General features: G+C 41.2%; 1 protein-coding gene and 2 non-coding genes across 52 annotated transcripts in view; all 3 read left to right on the plus strand.

The window, feature by feature from the left end:
* The window catches only part of LOC105868796 (uncharacterized), a 253234-nt gene that overhangs the window by 82932 nt on the left and 147151 nt on the right, over positions 1 to 23151 (plus strand). For 38 of the 50 annotated variants that reach the window (XM_076004850.1, XM_076004848.1, XM_076004872.1 and 35 more), the window contains one exon: positions 1 to 23151. This exon is cut by the window's right edge. The gene's annotated coding sequence lies outside the window, so the exon portion shown is untranslated. The other 12 variants (XM_076004853.1, XM_076004878.1, XM_076004882.1 and 9 more) reach the window with 10 other exon arrangements.
* On the plus strand, positions 4006 to 4072 carry LOC142872266 (small nucleolar RNA SNORD109A). Its single transcript, XR_012920475.1, has one exon. It is a non-coding gene; the product is annotated as a small nucleolar RNA SNORD109A (small nucleolar RNA).
* On the plus strand, positions 18941 to 19007 carry LOC142872267 (small nucleolar RNA SNORD109A). The gene has a single exon (XR_012920476.1). It is a non-coding gene; the product is annotated as a small nucleolar RNA SNORD109A (small nucleolar RNA).

The following is a 23151-nucleotide window of genomic DNA, read 5'->3' on the forward strand; positions in this document are numbered from 1 at the left end:
GAGCATCTGCTGGGGGGAGTCAATTGCTGCAAATGCTAAAGAAGATGGTCAAGATTTTCCTTCCTGAACCACAGGCCTGTACGTTGGCAGCAGTCTTGGTGCCAAAGGTAAGCCCTTGTGTTTCAAACTCATCAGATGTTCAAAAGGAGCCAGCTGTATGTAGACATGACTCTGCCCTCTTTTTCTTAATTCCAATCACCCACATATTCAAGCTAGTCATACAGGGAAAGTGACTTTTCTCCTTTCTCCTGACCTTGAAGGGCTGAGTCTGATTTGGTGGGCTGGCAGGGGAGGCAATGGATGAGGCAATGCCGCAAGTCCCGGACTGGGAAACATCTTTTCTCTTTTTCCCCACTCCCCCAAGGGCAGAGTCTGCCCTGTCATAGGGGAAGATAACCCACCGGCCTGAGGAAAAGGCAAAGGCACTTCTTAGAGCTACCTGACCAAGACGTGAATACTCTCATTCCCCTACCTCTCCAAGGACGGGGATTATCAAGTTGGCATGTGGCCTAAATCCCTGGGAAGATGGAGAAGCCCTGCCCGAGACCACTGAGGGTCCCAGACCAGAAACAGACCTGCCACGCCACTCAGCCCCTGCCTTGGTGACGTCAGTCCCTTCTGCACAAAACCCCACACCGCCAAGGGTCTTCTTCAGCCCCGGCAGATCTTAGCCCAGACAGCAGATTCCCACTCCCTCCACAATTCCCGGGAATGGGGCTTCCCCTTTGGCTGGAGGCACCAGCTATCAGGCCACAGTAAAGAGGTAAAGATGGGTCTCAGCTTGATGGGCTGTCCTGATAAGCTGCTAGAACGGCCTTTCAGTTGCCAGCAAGGAGGTGAAATGAAGCGGAGGTGACAGTCTTGTGACACCTGTTTTGGGTGGAACAGTCTCTTTCTCCCCTCACACCGGGGGTGGAGTCAGACCCTTCAGAGCTAAGAATTTGGGACCAAGGCACAGGATGATATGGGTGGGAATGTCTGCCCATGTCACATCTGGAAAGCAGCTTCCTCCACAACTCTGCCTTGCGAAGACGGGTTCTGCTGTCTATGCACAGAGCATCGGCAGCTGTGTGCTGTGGGGAAACAACCAAGTGCAATCTGGCAACATAGCCGCTAAAACCACCACTCTCGCCTTTCCTCCCCTTGAAACTCAGAGTCCAATGCAAGCTGCAGGAATGGGAAGGCCTGGGGTGGGGTAGGAGGAACAGACAGGTTTCTCTCCTTATTTCCCACTTCCAGAAGCCAGACCCATTCACCAGTCTGGAGTGTGGAGGAGGTCTGAGAGTGCTTCCAGAGCAACCCTGCATAGCATCGCTTAGCTACAGAGTGGCGGTGGCCCACTCTCCCAGCACCAGCGTGGAAGGTGCCTGCAGGGCCAAAACCTGGCTGGGTTTGGTGGGCTGTCTCCAAACCGCCGCTGAGCCCACTACTTCGCCAACTAACAGAGGCGCAATGGTTTAGGTGCAGAGATCTGCACTCTCTAGCTAACCTTCACCAGCGAAAACCTCATCAATATCCAAGGGCAGAGCCTCCTTTAGGACAAACATCGCCCCCCCCCCTCGTCCCAGACCTGGTCCTGGAGCATTCTGAGGTGAGATGGCAGACTCCATATTCGATCCTCAGGTATAGGGAATCCTCCACGGGGTTTGGACCCTCCAGTACCTGAAACTGAATTGGTAGAGCACTCAGGAGAGTTCCAAGTGTTCCCTGCTCCAATCTCCACTCCACACAGCTCGTCAGGATACACCTTCCCACCAACTTCAGGCACTTCCCTGCCTGCGTGGCTGTGGAGTTTGGTGAGGGGGCAGCATCTCCCTGGACAAGGCAGAACCAATGCCTCAGCTAGCTGGCCAGCCAGCCAATCCCCACAGTGGACGTGCTCCCTCGCTAATGTAGATTTCCGACTCCCCGGGTTTGCAGAAGATTACCCGATGCACCTCTTTCTTCACCGCCAATATTTTTCCCGTTTCCCGGTGATTCCCTGCAGACTTGCGAAGCTGACCCTGTGGAAGGGCAGTTCACTCCCGTGTGGTTGTCTGCTTTCTTCACTTCCCACTCTAAGAGCAGAGGGCCAGGAGGTCACCCCTTCCCCACCATTTTTCCCAGTCTGTCTATTTCTTAGTTTCAATCACTGGCTGTTAATATTTCTTACTGTTGCCAATGATAGTGGATTGAACCAAAGTAAGAAGATGTTGAAAAGTCAGCCAAATCAGAAAAATAACACAAGCATTCTTTCACTGGGAGACTTTACACAGCTTCTGAGGAGAAATGTATTTTGTGCAACAATAATGAAGACTGAATAAGAAAATACTCAGATATCTTGGTGCATTTGTATGCTAATGAAGGCAAGGATTCTTGAAGCACAATTGGCTATCATGGATGTGGACTATATAGAAATAAGATTACTCCCAGCCAGATAAAAACGAATCATGTGAGGTAATGATCCTATGAGTCTAATATGAACTTATATATTTGCTTTGGATAGGGACTATAAACCAATCGGATGGGAAAAAAATTTCACTTTGTATGTTTATGTCAGATACATCCTGACGTACTTTCATAGTCTTTTAAAGGATACAATCCAAGTTCACAGTTAACTCCTGATTTTTGTTTCCATCACACTGAGTAATATATCATCATTGACAACTGTACCACTGCAGTATCACTTCAAGTATTGCTCCAGACAGAACGGTCCTGGGAAGATTGTGGAGTTGCCATTATAGCCAGCTTCACTAGGGTCAAGTCAAATGACCACCTGTGCTGTGTCTGCTATAGGCTGAATGCAGGTGATAAAGTCTTAGGTGCAGTAGTGTGGTTTGAGGAAGTGGACTTGTCTGGATCAAGGATAAGCACAAGTACCAGAGGATGTTGAGGTGCAGCTGAGTGGCCATCTATTCCATCAGAAGAAGACAAATTTAAGAAGACCATTTGGGAACTGGTCCAAAGTATGTCTTCCTCAATGATATCACAATGCCACTATCATGCATCTTCCGTTTTCAGACCACAGAGTACATTCATAAAATCTTTTTGGTTGAATACAAATTTAGAGTTCTGCATTGAAGAAGTAACTGCTGTGCCACTTACTTGGATAGCTTGCTAGAGAGGAAATTGCAGGGTAAGGAATTCAGGGAGGAAACAAGAGAATAAATGAAATGACAAAGGTGACAAATGATCAACTGTGACGTTTATCACGGGGACTACGATGCTGGCATGTCTGAATGATACATACTTATAAAGAAAGCAATGTTGCACTTTACTTCTAATTAATTTGGCGCGTTGATGACCTCATTTATAATTTATCTGATGCCTTGTTACAGGTTCAAAATGAGAACAAGGTGTTGTACTTCAGGGAAGAGAGGTGAGCAACCACTTTGGTACTTTTCAAATTCTTTTGTGAATCTGTGGCTGGTGAAGTCAGAATGTCAAGGTCTACGTGTTCATTACTTCAGTGGCTTAAAGAGACTATTTTTTACAGGAGATATATTTCCCCATGGACGTTTTGACCCTGTTCAAGCAATCTTCTTTCTTGTTTCTTCCCTTTGTTTAAATCTCTGTTTGAAGTAACCCACGTAATTTTGTGAGTCGCGTACCTATTTCTCCTTTCGCCATTTTCTATTAAGAGAAGATAATCTTGTCGTAAAATTTAAGTGTCCTAAATATTGATTTTTTTATCTTTTTCTGGCACATTCAGAACATAGATGTTTGGATTCATATTTGTATTGTAATCATATCATATATTACTTCACTACATCACTTATTCCTTAAAGTTTCAGTTGATTTAAAAGTTCATTTAAATTATTCCAGCAGATTTTTATCTAATTTTATTAGAACAATCCAGGGTCATTTTCTTGATGCTATCTGTGTATATGAGACTTCCATTATGCAGATACGAAACCAAACATCTACGGTACATTTACTTGTCTTCCTTGGTAATGCATTAGATTAGCCTGCACACAATAAGCCTGGCTGTGGAAAATACTTAATTTGTTGGAAGGGTTATTGTCTGGATCGATGATGAGCAAAATTATCTGAGGACGGTGAACGACACATTGCAGATGTCAATCTGAGTTCCAGACGAGTGGCCCTCTAGTAAGACAAGTGAGACTCTCCGTGCCTGGCTTATTTGGTAGCTTCTCAGTGACAGCATAATACCACTGGGAGCATGTGTGTTTTTTCTCTTTGTTCGTGACATATTTCCTTGACATGAGGAAATTTAAAAGATTGCATTAGGAAAGGCCAAGCAACTGTCATGTGTACTGAAAATCTCATCGGTGTGTTAACACCAATACTGAGGGAACACTATGCCTGTATTAAATAATGACAATAGAACCTGTCATTAAAACAGAAACTCTAGCACTTTGTTATTTTTACTGTTCAGTGTTTTCTAAGATTTTGTCTGTTTTTCTTTTCTTTTCTTCTTCTTCTTCTTTTTTTCCTGTCATGTTTTGGCGAGTTAGAAAGGCTGGAATGGGGTCCTCCTCTTTGGAGAATGGGGTGAGTAGCTAAACTAGTAACTCTTGAAGTTCATTTTGTTACGTGCTCTTTGCCAGGTCCTTAAGTCTCCGAGTTCATATTTTCAGGGGTTTATTTGATAATATTTTCATGATATGTCTTTTTCTCATTGAGACCCAAATTACCTACCTCCAAATTACCTACACGATTGAATCTTATCATATCTATTTTTTCTTTTAACTCTTTTCTGCTTTTATGGAAAAAAGTCGAGTTTAAGAGAATTTTTGGCAATCGGTCTTGGCTCAAAAAGTTATTATAGTGAAAGCAAATCATGATAAAATATTATCAGATTTTCTTCAGCTGCTTTATTTGTGGGGTTTAGAATTGAGACTCATGGTTCATAAGGTCTTCGTGGTCATACAGTGGTATAGTTCTGCTTCTAATTTAATAGTTGAGCCTTGACTTGTGTAAGTTTTCTTCTCATTTGTGCTACATGGGAAATCGTATATGAAATTCTGTTTTAAAATGTAGTAGCAATCTTTTTAAATTTTGTTTCATGTAGTTATTTTCTTGCATGATTTTTTTTTATTTATTAAAGATATTATGGGGGTACAAACATTTTGGTCACATGTAATGCGTTTGCCTCTCCCAAGCCAAGGCTACAAGTGTACCCCTCCCCCATGCAGTGTGTTCTGCTTCCATTAGTTGTGGGTTTGGGTTTACCCCTTAATGTCCCCGATCATCACCCAATGAGTATTACTACCAGGTGGACCTCTTAGCGTTGGTCAGTTACTAGTAATTTGATGGTGAGTATAGGTGTTGCCTGTTTTTCCATCCTTGTGATACTTCACTTCCAGGGATGGGCTCAATCTCTATCCTGGATAATATAAAAGGTGCGAATTCACCATTGTTTTGTAGTTGAGCAGTATTACATGGTATACATATGCCACATTTAATAATCCACACATGTGTTGATGGGCACTTGGGTTGTTTCCACATCTCTCTGCATGATGGTTTTGAAAGCACGTAAAATATGTGAGATAGAATCTAGCTGTTTCTGGATAGTTTCTTGAATTGTTGCTGGTATGGTTTTGGGTAATTTCTTGAATGCATGTAACATTTCCATATTGGTCTGTGTGTGGTTACTTGCTATATGGGGATCATGCAAATTAATTGAGTGATACAATTTTAGTCTGTGTACTTTTCTATGTGTATATTACACTTCAATAGAAAGTTTAATATGTCCCATTGAACTAGTCCAAATATTAGTTACTATACTTCTTAAGAATATTGCCAAGTAGGTTGTGTATTACTTGGTGTTTAACAATCGATGCCCTCATAATACGTCAAGTGTATTCTCTCCTTAATGCAGACATTTTAGCATATCATATCATGGAGAAGTTACCGATATATTTTTGAACACATTTACATATTTTTATTCATATGCTTAAATTCTTCACTTTTTTTTCTGTTATGAAAACAAGCTAAACAACTCCATGCCTTAAATGTTTCATACTTGTCCCCACGTGGTCATGTAGTCTGGCACTGGATTAATTCTTTATACTTTTTGGCAAGATCACTGAAAGTGACATATCTCTTCTTTTGCAGAGAGGGAATTAATGCCGTGCTGCCCTAATGCCTTCCCGTTCCATGTGCTATATAACGGAACATAAAAGCAAATATAGTCATTAACATTTATTGCGATTATTTTCACACCACACACAAAGATGTTGCTCATAGATCTTAAGAGAATAGAGGCCCACAAGCATTGCACAGTAGAAAAATTTGAGGTAACATCGATGAAGTTAGATGGGGTATAAAGCCAAAATTCAGAACAATGGACTGCTTGCTTAAGGATTTCCTTGGAGGTTACATAGCATACAACTAGTAAATCCAAATATATTTTACCTTTTGAGACCCTGACACACTAAAACCAGAATGTGTTTTAGCTCTTAATACTGATTTCTGAATTTTCTCTTCTTTTGCTTAATATACAGAAAACTTCCAGGCTTAAGTTGGTACCAAGTGTTATCAGTTCTTTGTAGAGAAGTGGAACACATTAGAAGAGTAGAAAATTACTTAAGACAGAGGTATATTTGACATTTCTTCTCTGCTTTCTACAAGTGATGTATTTAATCATTTACCCTATTACAGAAATTAAATTTTCCATGCTAACCCAAGGATCCATCAATTCATCTGTCTTTACATCTATGATCTATCTATCATACCAGGCTCATTTTTCATGAGGAGATAGTGGTTTGACATATGACATTGTGATAGTTTTATATATTTGCAATCTCCTGAGGTTTTATAGGTCTTAAGGTCTCCATGTCTAAAACTGTATATGTACCGATGCCCTCAGTGGATGTGAAGGATACCACATTTTCTTTAGCCATTTATTGTTTTCAGAATAATGGTGTTAACTTCTTTGCCATGGCAAGATATCATATATTTATAATCATTATATATTAGTCGTTATGCACTCATGCTTCTGTTTCTGTAGAAATCATTTCTAGAATGGCTAATGCTGGCAACTTAGGTCCATGAATTTTTCTTTAATGAGGCGTAGTCAAATCAACACCCAAATCTTCAGGTTACCATCATTTCACTACTGTATTAGAACGATGGGGTAAAGATACTTACGCCTCCTAGATATGTAAATAGAAAGAGCACTAAAATAATGATATTTGGGATTTTTTTAACTTTCAATGTTTTTATTAATGATTTTAAATTGGCAAAATGAGAAATTTGTAAAAATCCAGTAGGTAAAAATGAGTTGTCACTATGTCTTCACTATCATCAGATTTTGAATCAAAAGTGTAATGTTTTATATCTAAAACAAGAAGCAGTCCCATTAATCTAAGTATGCACCTAAACTGTAGACAGAGTTTTCTCCTTTAACACTAGCTTGTTTATGCCAGCAGCGAAGAAGCCTGGAGAGCGAGTGGTGATTAAATTGCAAAAGCAGTCTTCCACAGCTTGTTGGGAAATCAATACTTTTCCTTGCAAGAAGTGTTCCAACGCCAGGAAGAAGTGGTAGTCAGTTGTTGCAAGGTCTGGTGAATACGGTGGATGACAGAGAGTTTCCAAGTCCAGCTGCTATAGTTTGAACAGTACTGTTTGTGCAACATGTGGTCGAGGGTTGTCTTGTGCAACTAGTGCAACCTCTGTAGAAGCCAATATGGAGATACCGCAAAGCGATACAGGTAGATCTACCATTCAATGCAGCAATCCCATCCCCAAGCATCCTCCCAAAAGAACAAAAGACACTCCATAAAAAAGACATCTGCACTCGAACGTCCGTAGCAGCCCAACTCACAGCTGCAAAGACGAGGGCACAACGCAAGTGCCCATCAACACACGAGTGGATTAACAAAACGTGGCACATGTACACGATGGAGTACTATTCAACCATAAGAAATAATGGCGATGTAGCACCTCCTGTGTTCTCCTAGATAGAGCTGGAACCCATCCTACTCAGTGAAGTATCCCAAGAATGGAAAAATAAGCACCACATATACTCTCCAGAAAACTGGCACTAACTGATCAACACCTAAGTGGACATATAGGAATAATATTTATCGGGCATCGGGCAGGTGCGAAAGGGGAGGAGGAAATGTTTATATACATACGTAATGAGTGTGATGCACACCATCTGGGGGATGGTCACGCTTGGAGCTCTCACACCGGGGGGCGGGGGGAATGGGATGAAAGGCAACACACATAACCTAAACATTTGTACCCCCGTAATATCCTCAAATAATAAAAAACGAGGAATGGCCTGTCTCTATGGCCCCTCTTGGAGCTTAATGGCAAGCATGCTCATTATTTCATCCTATTGGTTGCAGTAGACAGCCACTGGACTGACCAAGTTTCAGGGAGTTGTAGCAGATAATACCAGCACTGGACCACCAAATATAAACTCTTAATTTTGGAGGGTGAATATTATATTTGGGACTGTGTTTTGGCGCTCCATCTTTACCCAACCATTGTGCCAAATGCTTGCAATTGTCAATAACAATCCGTTTTTCATCACAGGCAACAATAGAGTGCGGAAATGGTTCGCCTTCCTGTAGTGACAGTAAAGAGGCAAGCTTGGAGATGATTTCTCTTGTGATACTCTAACTCATGCAAACCCACCTATCCAACTCCTTTGCCTTGCCAAGTTGTTTCAAATGGTCCAATATTGTTGGAATAGTGACGTCAAACTTTGCTGCTAATTCACAGGTAGGTTGAGATGGATTCACTTCTGCTACAGCTTTCAGCTGTTCTTATCCATGTTGATATCAGGTCATTTATGTGGCTCATTTTCAAGACTAAAATGACCACAACGGAACTTCTTAAACCATGGACGTACTGCGTGTTCACTGGCCACATCCTTCCCAAACATTTCATTGATATTTCAAGCTGTCTGCACTGCATTTGTTCCACAACAGAACACATACCTAAAAATAACATGAATTTTTGACTTATCCATGCTTTCAGAAAAAATTGCTCTAAAAATGTGAAAGGTAATCACAAGCCAAAATGTGCAACTGAAAGAATGAGGATGTACCTTCACAATAAAAAGAAGTGCCAAACGGAACGTCAGAGATATCAACTGTCACTCTTAGTACTTAAGGACATGAGACATTTCATACTTAATAATTTTGGAATTACGCCACACTGAAGATCAGAAAGTGAGCGGCAAATAACGATAAAACTCTACGTTAACACAAAGACCATTTTTCCCATTTAGATGAATTGGATTGGCTCTATATAAAGTTTATGTACATAATTCATATTTACCTTAAAACATACACCTTAAAACCTTAAAACGTACACAGAATCTTTTATTATTTTCTAATATTTATTTATTCTTTGTTCTTTCTTTTCTTCTTTGGTTAGGTTTTATATCTTTGCCTCTCCCAAGCAAGGGTTAGAGGTATGCCCTTTGCCTCCACAATGCTCACCACATCCCTCAGATGTGGGTCTATCCCCGTAACCCCCGAATCCCTGACGACCACCACCACCATTTGAGCACCTTAATAATGTTGATCAGTCAGGAGCAATTTGATGGCGAACGCATGCGGAGCCCATTGTTCTGATCTTGTGTCACCTCACATTGGGTAATGGGCTTAATCTAGGATATATAAGCGGTGCTAGCTCACTGCCGTTCGTTAGAAGAATTGAGTAATATTCCATTGTGAACATATACCAAGTTTAAATAATCCACTCATGAACCGACAGGCACTTGGGCTGTCTCCACGTCCCTGCAACAGTGCATTGCACTGCCACAAACACTCGCGTGCAGATATCTTTATAATAGAATGTCTTATGTTCTTTTGGGTAGATGCCCAACAATCCTACTGCTGGGTCGAATGGTATTTCCATTTGTACCACTTTGAGGTATCTCCAAATTCCTTTCCACAAAGGCCGCGCTAATTTTCAGTCCCACCAGCAATGTAAGAGTGTTCCCGTCTCTCCACATCCTCGCCAGCATTTGTTGTTTTGGGATTTCTTGATACAGGCCAATCACCCTGTGGTTAGGTGATATCTCATGGTGTTTTTGATTTGCATGTCTCTAATGATTAGAGGCGTGGAGCATTTTTTTAAATATGTTTGCAGGCCATTATTCTGTCTTCTTTTGAAAAGTTTCTGTTCATCTCCATTGCCCATTTCTTGACGGGATTGTTTGATTTTTTTTCTTGTTAATTCTTTTGCGTTCTAGATGGATCCTAGATTTATCAGACCTTTACTGGAATTGTAGACAGCAAATATTTTCTCCCATTCTGTAGGTTGTCTATTTGCTCCAGTGATAGTTTCCTTGTCTGTGCAGCTTTCTATTTTGATCAGGTCCCATTTGTTTATTTTTGTTGCTGCGGTGATTGCTTTGGGGGTGTTCCTCGAGAATTCTTTGCCTAGGCCAATGTCTGAAAGGGTTTTCCCAACATCTTCTTCTAGGATTCTTAAGTGCCTTAGGTTTAAGTCTGTTATCCGTCTTGAGTGGATTTTTGTGAGAGGTGAGAGCTAGGGATCCTGATTCATTCCTCTGCATTTTCCCCAATGTATAATGTTTTCTGCTCTAGCAAAGATTAGGTTACCATATGCAGATGGTTTCATCTCTAGAATCTCAGTCCTATTCCGAATATCGATGCTTCTGTTCTTGTGCCAGTGCCAAGATGCTTTCAGTATTATTGCTTTATAGTACAGCTCGAAGTCAGGAATTCTGATGCCTCCCAGTTTGTTCTTTGTACTTAAGATTGCTTTGGCTATACGAGGTTTTTTCTGGTTCCATACAAAGTGAAGAATTCTTTTTCCTGGATCTGTAACTAATGATGGTGGTACTTTGATGGGGATTGCATTTATTCTGTAGATCTCTTTAGGTAATATTGACCTTTTAACAATATTGGTTCTACCGATCCATGAACAAGGTAGATTTTTCCACTTGTTTACATCTTCTACAAATTCTTTTCTTAGCGTTTCATAGTCCTCCTTGTATAAGTCTTTCATCAAACATATTCCTAGATATTTAATTTTCTTTGAGGCTATAGTAAAAGGTATTGCATTTTTGATTTGAGTTTCAACTTGACAGTTCCTGGCATATATGAATGCCTCTAATTTCTGTATATAGATTTTGTAACCTGAGACTTTACCAAATTCATTTGTCAAACCTAGGAGTCTCTTGGACGAATCCATGGGGTGTTCTGGGTATAATATCGTATCATCGGCAAAGAGCGAGAGTTTGATCTCATCTGCCCCCACTTGGATGCCCTTAATATCCCTGTCTTGCCTGATTGCTATAGCGAGGACTTCAAGCATTATGTTGAATAGAAGAGGCGATAGTGGGCATCCTTGTCTAGTTCCAGTTCGAAGTGGGAATGGTTTCATTTTTTCCCCACTCAGAATGATATTGGCCGTGGGTTTGTCATAAACGCATTTGATAATTTTAAGGTGTGAGCCACCTACACCTATTTTGTTAAGAGTCTTTATCGTAAAGGTGTGTTGGGCTTTCTCAAATACATTTTCTGCATCTATTGAGGGAATCATACGGTCGTCGTTCTTGTTTTTATCTATGAGGTGAATTGCATTTATAGACTTACATATCTTGAACCAGCATTGCCTCCCTGGAATAAAGCCCACCTGGTCATGGTAAATTATTTTTTTGATGTGCTGGCGACTTGTGTTTGCTAAAATTTTGTTCAGGAATTTTGCATCTATATTCATGAGGGATATTGCTCTGTAATATTCTCTTTTTATTGCGTCCTCTCCTAGTTTTGGTATCAAGGAGATATAGGATTTGTAGAATGAGTTAGGAAGGATACCATCATTCCCAATGTTGTGAAATAATTTCTGTAGTATAGTTATGAGTTCACCTTCGTATGTTTGGTAAAACTCTGATGTGTAGCGATCTAGTCCGGGCCTTGTCTGTTTGGGGAGGTTACTAATTACTGCTCCAATTTGTGAGCTTGACATCGGTCTCTTCTGAAATTCTGTTACCTCCTGGGTGAACTTAGGAAAGTTGTAAGAATGCAGGAATTTGTCCATTTCCTCCTCCTCATTATGTAGTTTTGGGGCATATAAGATTTCATAGTAGTCAAACGTAATGTTTTGTATTTCTGTGGTATCTGTTGTGCCTGCTCCTTTTTCATTTCTTATTGAGTTTACCAGAGTCCCTGCTCATTGAGTTCTTGTCAATCTAGCAGGAGGGCTATCAGTTTTGTCTATCTTTTAAAAAAGCCAGCTTCTGGTTTTGTTGATCTTACGTATAATTCTCTTGTTCTCAATTTCATTTAGTTCTGCTTTGACCTTAGTTATTTCTTTTCTTCTACTAGGATTGGACTAGGTTTGCTCTTCTGTTTTCCCATTCCTCGAGCCTATTAATTTGGTTCTCAGTACATAGGCTTTTTTTTTTTTTATGTGAGCATTTATTGCCATTAGTGTTCCACTCAGAGATGCTTTTGCTGTATCCCACAGGTTTTGGCAACATGTGTCTCTGTCGTCATTTTGTTTGGAGAAACTCTGATTTGCACGTGAATTTCCTCCTTGGAATAATAATTCTTCAATAACAGATTGCTTAGTTTCCAAGACTTTGTGAAGCGTCGAGTGTTTCTATAGCAATTGAACTCTAATTTTATACCACTATGGTCAGAGAAGACACATGGTATAATTTCTATTTTCTTGAATTTTTTGAGGTCTGATCTGTGGCCTCGTATGTGATCAATTTTGGAAAAGGAACTTGGGCTGCTGAAAAGAATGTAAACTCAACGTTATTTGGGTGGAATGTTCTGCAGAGATCTGTCAGAACGTTTTGTTCAAGAGCTCTGTTTAAGCCCACTGTTTCTTTGCTTATTTTCTGTTTGGAGGACCTATCCAGTTCATTCAGTGGAGCGTTGAAGTCCCCTGCTAATAGGGCAGTATTTATAAACATGCTATTTAGATCAGACAAGGCTTGTTTTGTGTAATTGGGTGCTCCTGCATTGGGTGCACAAAAATTAAGGATGGTTAAGTCTTCTTGTTGGATCTTCCCTTTCGCATTATAAAGTGGCCGTCTTTATCCTTTTTTACTCTTGCTGTTTTAAAGCTTATGTTATCCGCAAATAGTATAGCTACCCCTGCTTTCTTTTGACTTCCGTTTGCCTGGAGGATAGTTTTCCATCCCTTGACCTTCGGCCAGAAGGCATCTTTGTGGGTTAGATGTGTTTCCTGTAGACTGCAGATACTAGGCTTGTGGACTTTTATTCATTCTGGCAGTTTATGCCTCTTCAGAGGACAGTTGAAGCCATTTACTTTTATTGACAGGATTAAAATTGGAGGAAGATTTCCATTCATATTGTTGGGTGAAGTCTTGTCGCTTTGTCTTACTCCTTGAGCCATCGTGCGGTTCAAGTTCTAGCCTTTACGTCTTTGAAGATTTTACTTTGAGGAGTGTCGATTGCCCAGTTCGGGGTATGCGGCAAGTCTGAGAACCTCCTGTAGGGCTGGTCTGGTCTTTGCAAATTCCTTCAGTGATTGCTTGTCTAAGAAGGTCTGTATTTCTCCCTCATAGATGAAACTTAATTTTGCTGGATAAAGAGTTTAAGTTGGGCTTTATTCTGTTTTAGAAGATTAAGGATAGGCACCCAATCCGTCCTTGCATGTAAGGTTTCAGATGAGAAGTCTGCTGTTAGTCTGATAGGCTTTCCTTTATCAATTACTTGTTGTTTTCCTCTTGCTGCATGGAGGATTGCTTCTTTCACGTTTACTGTGGTCAGCCTAATGACCACGTGACGAGGTGATTGCCTTTTCACGTTGAGTCTCCCAGGAGTTCTGCGTGCTTCTTGTATTTGAATATCAAGATTTCTGGCCAGGCCTGGCATATTTTCCTCCAGTATTCCGTGAAATAAGGTTTCCAGCCCTAGTGAATATTCCTCTTCCCCTTCCGGAATCCTGACCAATCTGAGATGCGGCTTTTTACATAATCCCACACTTCTTGTAAGCGCTGGTCCCATCTTCTGTTTCTGTGTTCCCTTTCTCCCTCTGATTTGTACAGTGCATCGGCATAATCTTCCAGCTCTGAGAGTCTTTCCGCTGCATGATCCATCCTGTTCTTCAGGCTTTCCACTGTATTCTGGAGTTCCTTGAATGTTTCGTCCATTGCCAGGATTTCTGATTGTGTTTTCTGCATTATTTCAATTTCGTTGGAGAACTTTTAATTCATTTCCTGAATTGTTCTTGTGGTTTCTCTATGTTGGGGGGTTCTATTTTCTCTTCAATTACGTTGAGTTTTCCTACAAACTGTATTTGGAATTCTTCCTCCAACCCTTTCATCACATCATGTACGTTGGTGTCAGTTGATGGAGATCGAGTGTTTTCTTTTAGAGGTGATTTTCTCTCTGATCCTTCATGTTTCTTGTGATCTTTTGCTGGTCCTTTCTCATCTGGGTGCTTTTTAGAGGACCGGAGGTGCTGGGACTAGATTAGGAACTAAATTCTGTGATGTCAAAGGAATGATCCCTGGCAGAGCTGTGGATATGTGCTCTGGTCCTGTGTCATCTTAGAGGAGTTCGAGCCTATTCAGTTATCTCTGACCTAAGGTCTTCACTTTCTGTCTAAAGCGCTTAGTGTGTTTGGGCCCCTTGCTTAGACACAAAGGGGTTAGCTCACTCTTGTGAGAGCGAGTCTGCTATCAACCACAGAGTTGAAGTGGGAGGCACTATGCTAGGCTCTGAGTTCACTCTTTCTTGTGTTACCTGTGGTTTGCGAGAAGGAGTCAATTATCAAGGTATTCCAAGTCCTCCGTATGGCGCTCTAAGCTTCCTAATAGGATGTACAGGTATCCCAGTCTTTAGGAGATGTCCTGCCACTCCCAAGGGTTCCTAGAGTCCTGTTCGCACTTTAGGAGGGCTGAGAGGAGCATCAGGTATCAGTGAGCCTAAGAGAGATACTTCAGAGGTTGCTGGATGTGTATCTACGGGGGAGCTGTTGATATGTCATTCAGAGATCTTTCGTCACACTTTTGCAGGAGCATCTGCTGGGGGGAGTCAATTGCTGCAAATGCTAAAGAAGATGGTCAAGATTTTCCTTCCTGAACCACAGGCCTGTACGTTGGCAGCAGTCTTGGTGCCAAAGGTAAGCCCTTGTGTTTCAAACTCATCAGATGTTCAAAAGGAGCCAGCTGTATGTAGACATGACTCTGCCCTCTTTTTCTTAATTCCAATCACCCACATATTCAAGCTAGTCATACAGGGAAAGTGACTTTTCTCCTTTCTCCTGACCTTGAAGGGCTGAGTCTGATTTGGTGGGCTGGCAGGGGAGGCAATGGATGAGGCAATGCCGCAAGTCCCGGACTGGGAAACATCTTTTCTCTTTTTCCCCACTCCCCCAAGGGCAGAGTCTGCCCTGTCATAGGGGAAGATAACCCACCGGCCTGAGGAAAAGGCAAAGGCACTTCTTAGAGCTACCTGACCAAGACGTGAATACTCTCATTCCCCTACCTCTCCAAGGACGGGGATTATCAAGTTGGCATGTGGCCTAAATCCCTGGGAAGATGGAGAAGCCCTGCCCGAGACCACTGAGGGTCCCAGACCAGAAACAGACCTGCCACGCCACTCAGCCCCTGCCTTGGTGACGTCAGTCCCTTCTGCACAAAACCCCACACCGCCAAGGGTCTTCTTCAGCCCCGGCAGATCTTAGCCCAGACAGCAGATTCCCACTCCCTCCACAATTCCCGGGAATGGGGCTTCCCCTTTGGCTGGAGGCACCAGCTATCAGGCCACAGTAAAGAGGTAAAGATGGGTCTCAGCTTGATGGGCTGTCCTGATAAGCTGCTAGAACGGCCTTTCAGTTGCCAGCAAGGAGGTGAAATGAAGCGGAGGTGACAGTCTTGTGACACCTGTTTTGGGTGGAACAGTCTCTTTCTCCCCTCACACCGGGGGTGGAGTCAGACCCTTCAGAGCTAAGAATTTGGGACCAAGGCACAGGATGATATGGGTGGGAATGTCTGCCCATGTCACATCTGGAAAGCAGCTTCCTCCACAACTCTGCCTTGCGAAGACGGGTTCTGCTGTCTATGCACAGAGCATCGGCAGCTGTGTGCTGTGGGGAAACAACCAAGTGCAATCTGGCAACATAGCCGCTAAAACCACCACTCTCGCCTTTCCTCCCCTTGAAACTCAGAGTCCAATGCAAGCTGCAGGAATGGGAAGGCCTGGGGTGGGGTAGGAGGAACAGACAGGTTTCTCTCCTTATTTCCCACTTCCAGAAGCCAGACCCATTCACCAGTCTGGAGTGTGGAGGAGGTCTGAGAGTGCTTCCAGAGCAACCCTGCATAGCATCGCTTAGCTACAGAGTGGCGGTGGCCCACTCTCCCAGCACCAGCGTGGAAGGTGCCTGCAGGGCCAAAACCTGGCTGGGTTTGGTGGGCTGTCTCCAAACCGCCGCTGAGCCCACTACTTCGCCAACTAACAGAGGCGCAATGGTTTAGGTGCAGAGATCTGCACTCTCTAGCTAACCTTCACCAGCGAAAACCTCATCAATATCCAAGGGCAGAGCCTCCTTTAGGACAAACATCGCCCCCCCCCCTCGTCCCAGACCTGGTCCTGGAGCATTCTGAGGTGAGATGGCAGACTCCATATTCGATCCTCAGGTATAGGGAATCCTCCACGGGGTTTGGACCCTCCAGTACCTGAAACTGAATTGGTAGAGCACTCAGGAGAGTTCCAAGTGTTCCCTGCTCCAATCTCCACTCCACACAGCTCGTCAGGATACACCTTCCCACCAACTTCAGGCACTTCCCTGCCTGCGTGGCTGTGGAGTTTGGTGAGGGGGCAGCATCTCCCTGGACAAGGCAGAACCAATGCCTCAGCTAGCTGGCCAGCCAGCCAATCCCCACAGTGGACGTGCTCCCTCGCTAATGTAGATTTCCGACTCCCCGGGTTTGCAGAAGATTATCCGATGCACCTCTTTCTTCACCGCCAATATTTTTCCCGTTTCCCGGTGATTCCCTGCAGACTTGCGAAGCTGACCCTGTGGAAGGGCAGTTCACTCCCGTGTGGTTGTCTGCTTTCTTCACTTCCCACTCTAAGAGCAGAGGGCCAGGAGGTCACCCCTTCCCCACCATTTTTCCCAGTCTGTCTATTTCTTAGTTTCAATCACTGGCTGTTAATATTTCTTACTGTTGCCAATGATAGTGGATTGAACCAAAGTAAGAAGATGTTGAAAAGTCAGCCAAATCAGAAAAATAACACAAGCATTCTTTCACTGGGAGACTTTACACAGCTTCTGAGGAGAAATGTATTTTGTGCAACAATAATGAAGACTGAATAAGAAAATACTCAGATATCTTGGTGCATTTGTATGCTAATGAAGGCAAGGATTCTTGAAGCACAATTGGCTATCATGGATGTGGACTATATAGAAATAAGATTACTCCCAGCCAGATAAAAACGAATCATGTGAGGTAATGATCCTATGAGTCTAATATGAACTTATATATTTGCTTTGGATAGGGACTATAAACCAATCGGATGGGAAAAAAATTTCACTTTGTATGTTTATGTCAGATACATCCTGACGTACTTTCATAGTCTTTTAAAGGATACAATCCAAGTTCACAGTTAACTCCTGATTTTTGTTTCCATCACACTGAGTAATATATCATCATTGACAACTGTACCACTGCAGTATCACTTCAAGTATTGCTCCAGACAGAACGGTCCTGGGAAGATTGTGGAGTTGCCATTATAGCCAGCTTCACTAGGGTCAAGTCAAATGACCACCTGTGCTGTGTCTGCTATAGGCTGAATGCAGGTGATAAAGTCTTAGGTGCAGTAGTGTGGTTTGAGGAAGTGGACTTGTCTGGATCAAGGATAAGCACAAGTACCAGAGGATGTTGAGGTGCAGCTGAGTGGCCATCTATTCCATCAGAAGAAGACAAATTTAAGAAGACCATTTGGGAACTGGTCCAAAGTATGTCTTCCTCAATGATATCACAATGCCACTATCATGCATCTTCCGTTTTCAGACCACAGAGTACATTCATAAAATCTTTTTGGTTGAATACAAATTTAGAGTTCTGCATTGAAGAAGTAACTGCTGTGCCACTTACTTGGATAGCTTGCTAGAGAGGAAATTGCAGGGTAAGGAATTCAGGGAGGAAACAAGAGAATAAATGAAATGACAAAGGTGACAAATGATCAACTGTGACGTTTATCACGGGGACTACGATGCTGGCATGTCTGAATGATACATACTTATAAAGAAAGCAATGTTGCACTTTACTTCTAATTAATTTGGCGCGTTGATGACCTCATTTATAATTTATCTGATGCCTTGTTACAGGTTCAAAATGAGAACAAGGTGTTGTACTTCAGGGAAGAGAGGTGAGCAACCACTTTGGTACTTTTCAAATTCTTTTGTGAATCTGTGGCTGGTGAAGTCAGAATGTCAAGGTCTACGTGTTCATTACTTCAGTGGCTTAAAGAGACTATTTTTTACAGGAGATATATTTCCCCATGGACGTTTTGACCCTGTTCAAGCAATCTTCTTTCTTGTTTCTTCCCTTTGTTTAAATCTCTGTTTGAAGTAACCCACGTAATTTTGTGAGTCGCGTACCTATTTCTCCTTTCGCCATTTTCTATTAAGAGAAGATAATCTTGTCGTAAAATTTAAGTGTCCTAAATATTGATTTTTTTATCTTTTTCTGGCACATTCAGAACATAGATGTTTGGATTCATATTTGTATTGTAATCATATCATATATTACTTCACTACATCACTTATTCCTTAAAGTTTCAGTTGATTTAAAAGTTCATTTAAATTATTCCAGCAGATTTTTATCTAATTTTATTAGAACAATCCAGGGTCATTTTCTTGATGCTATCTGTGTATATGAGACTTCCATTATGCAGATACGAAACCAAACATCTACGGTACATTTACTTGTCTTCCTTGGTAATGCATTAGATTAGCCTGCACACAATAAGCCTGGCTGTGGAAAATACTTAATTTGTTGGAAGGGTTATTGTCTGGATCGATGATGAGCAAAATTATCTGAGGACGGTGAACGACACATTGCAGATGTCAATCTGAGTTCCAGACGAGTGGCCCTCTAGTAAGACAAGTGAGACTCTCCGTGCCTGGCTTATTTGGTAGCTTCTCAGTGACAGCATAATACCACTGGGAGCATGTGTGTTTTTTCTCTTTGTTCGTGACATATTTCCTTGACATGAGGAAATTTAAAAGATTGCATTAGGAAAGGCCAAGCAACTGTCATGTGTACTGAAAATCTCATCGGTGTGTTAACACCAATACTGAGGGAACACTATGCCTGTATTAAATAATGACAATAGAACCTGTCATTAAAACAGAAACTCTAGCACTTTGTTATTTTTACTGTTCAGTGTTTTCTAAGATTTTGTCTGTTTTTCTTTTCTTTTCTTCTTCTTCTTCTTTTTTTCCTGTCATGTTTTGGCGAGTTAGAAAGGCTGGAATGGGGTCCTCCTCTTTGGAGAATGGGGTGAGTAGCTAAACTAGTAACTCTTGAAGTTCATTTTGTTACGTGCTCTTTGCCAGGTCCTTAAGTCTCCGAGTTCATATTTTCAGGGGTTTATTTGATAATATTTTCATGATATGTCTTTTTCTCATTGAGACCCAAATTACCTACCTCCAAATTACCTACACGATTGAATCTTATCATATCTATTTTTTCTTTTAACTCTTTTCTGCTTTTATGGAAAAAAGTCGAGTTTAAGAGAATTTTTGGCAATCGGTCTTGGCTCAAAAAGTTATTATAGTGAAAGCAAATCATGATAAAATATTATCAGATTTTCTTCAGCTGCTTTATTTGTGGGGTTTAGAATTGAGACTCATGGTTCATAAGGTCTTCGTGGTCATACAGTGGTATAGTTCTGCTTCTAATTTAATAGTTGAGCCTTGACTTGTGTAAGTTTTCTTCTCATTTGTGCTACATGGGAAATCGTATATGAAATTCTGTTTTAAAATGTAGTAGCAATCTTTTTAAATTTTGTTTCATGTAGTTATTTTCTTGCATGATTTTTTTTTTATTTATTAAAGATATTATGGGGGTACAAACATTTTGGTCACATGTAATGCGTTTGCCTCTCCCAAGCCAAGGCTACAAGTGTACCCCTCCCCCATGCAGTGTGTTCTGCTTCCATTAGTTGTGGGTTTACCCCTTAATGTCCCCGATCATCACCCAATGAGTATTACTACCAGGTGGACCTCTTAGCGTTGGTCAGTTACTAGTAATTTGATGGTGAGTATAGGTGTTGCCTGTTTTTCCATCCTTGTGATACTTCACTTCCAGGGATGGGCTCAATCTCTATCCTGGATAATATAAAAGGTGCGAATTCACCATTGTTTTGTAGTTGAGCAGTATTACATGGTATACATATGCCACATTTAATAATCCACACATGTGTTGATGGGCACTTGGGTTGTTTCCACATCTCTCTGCATGATGGTTTTGAAAGCACGTAAAATATGTCAGATAGAATCTAGCTGTTTCTGGATGGTTTCTGGAATTGTTGCTGGTATGGTTTTGGGTAATTTCTTGAATGCATGTAACATTTCCATATTGGTCTGTGTGTGGTTACTTGCTATATGGGGATCATGCAAATTAATTGAGTGATACAATTTTAGTCTGTGTACTTTTCTATGTGTATATTACACTTCAATAGAAAGTTTAATATGTCCCATTGAACTAGTCCAAATATTAGTTACTATACTTCTTAAGAATATTGCCAAGTAGGTTGTGTATTACTTGGTGTTTAACAATCGATGCCCTCATAATACGTCAAGTGTATTCTCTCCTTAATGCAGACATTTTAGCATATCATATCATGGAGAAGTTACCGATATATTTTTGAACACATTTACATATTTTTATTCATATGCTTAAATTCTTCACTTTTTTTTCTGTTATGAAAACAAGCTAAACAACTCCATGCCTTAAATGTTTCATACTTGTCCCCACGTGGTCATGTAGTCTGGCACTGGATTAATTCTTTATACTTTTTGGCAAGATCACTGAAAGTGACATATCTCTTCTTTTGCAGAGAGGGAATTAATGCCGTGCTGCCCTAATGCCTTCCCGTTCCATGTGCTATATAACGGAACATAAAAGCAAATATAGTCATTAACATTTATTGCGATTATTTTCACACCACACACAAAGATGTTGCTCATAGATCTTAAGAGAATAGAGGCCCACAAGCATTGCACAGTAGAAAAATTTGAGGTAACATCGATGAAGTTAGATGGGGTATAAAGCCAAAATTCAGAACAATGGACTGCTTGCTTAAGGATTTCCTTGGAGGTTACATAGCATACAACTAGTAAATCCAAATATATTTTACCTTTTGAGACCCTGACACACTAAAACCAGAATGTGTTTTAGCTCTTAATACTGATTTCTGAATTTTCTCTTCTTTTGCTTAATATACAGAAAACTTCCAGGCTTAAGTTGGTACCAAGTGTTATCAGTTCTTTGTAGAGAAGTGGAACACATTAGAAGAGTAGAAAATTACTTAAGACAGAGGTATATTTGACATTTCTTCTCTGCTTTCTACAAGTGATGTATTTAATCATTTACCCTATTACAGAAATTAAATTTTCCATGCTAACCCAAGGATCCATCAATTCATCTGTCTTTACATCTATGATCTATCTATCATACCAGGCTCATTTTTCATGAGGAGATAGTGGTTTGACATATGACATTGTGATAGTTTTATATATTTGCAATCTCCTGAGGTTTTATAGGTCTTAAGGTCTCCATGTCTAAAACTGTATATGTACCGATGCCCTCAGTGGATGTGAAGGATACCACATTTTCTTTAGCCATTTATTGTTTTCAGAATAATGGTGTTAACTTCTTTGCCATGGCAAGATATCATATATTTATAATCATTATATATTAGTCGTTATGCACTCATGCTTCTGTTTCTGTAGAAATCATTTCTAGAATGGCTAATGCTGGCAACTTAGGTCCATGAATTTTTCTTTAATGAGGCGTAGTCAAATCAACACCCAAATCTTCAGGTTACCATCATTTCACTACTGTATTAGAACGATGGGGTAAAGATACTTACGCCTCCTAGATATGTAAATAGAAAGAGCACTAAAATAATGATATTTGGGATTTTTTTTAACTTTCAATGTTTTTATTAATGATTTTAAATTGGCAAAATGAGAAATTTGTAAAAATCCAGTAGGTAAAAATGAGTTGTCACTATGTCTTCACTATCATCAGATTTTGAATCAAAAGTGTAATGTTTTATATCTAAAACAAGAAGCAGTCCCATTAATCTAAGTATGCACCTAAACTGTAGACAGAGTTTTCTCCTTTAACACTAGCTTGTTTATGCCAGCAGCGAAGAAGCCTGGAGAGCGAGTGGTGATTAAATTGCAAAAGCAGTCTTCCACAGCTTGTTGGGAAATCAATACTTTTCCTTGCAAGAAGTGTTCCAACGCCAGGAAGAAGTGGTAGTCAGTTGTTGCAAGGTCTGGTGAATACGGTGGATGACAGAGAGTTTCCAAGTCCAGCTGCTATAGTTTGAACAGTATTGTTTGAGCAACATGTGGTCGAGGGTTGTCTTGTGCAACTAGTGCAACCTCTGTAGAAGCCAATATGGAGATACCGCAAAGCGATACAGGTAGATCTACCATTCAATGCAGCAATCCCATCCCCAAGCATCCTCCCAAAAGAACAAAAGACACTCCATAAAAAAGACATCTGCACTCGAACGTCCGTAGCAGCCCAACTCACAGCTGCAAAGACGAGGGCACAACGCAAGTGCCCATCAACACACGAGTGGATTAACAAAACGTGGCACATGTACACGATGGAGTACTATTCAACCATAAGAAATAATGGCGATGTAGCACCTCCTGTGTTCTCCTAGATAGAGCTGGAACCCATCCTACTCAGTGAAGTATCCCAAGAATGGAAAAATAAGCACCACATATACTCTCCAGAAAACTGGCACTAACTGATCAACACCTAAGTGGACATATAGGAATAATATTTATCGGGCACCGGGCAGGTGCGAAAGGGGAGGAGGAAATGTTTATATACATACGTAATGAGTGTGATGCACACCATCTGGGGGATGGTCACGCTTGGAGCTCTCACACCGGGGGGCGGGGGGAATGGGATGAAAGGCAACACACATAACCTAAACATTTGTACCCCCGTAATATCCTCAAATAATAAAA

The sequence above is a fragment of the Microcebus murinus genome, chromosome 7 (genome assembly GCF_040939455.1).
Source record: "Microcebus murinus isolate Inina chromosome 7, M.murinus_Inina_mat1.0, whole genome shotgun sequence".
NCBI lineage: Eukaryota > Metazoa > Chordata > Mammalia > Primates > Cheirogaleidae > Microcebus > Microcebus murinus.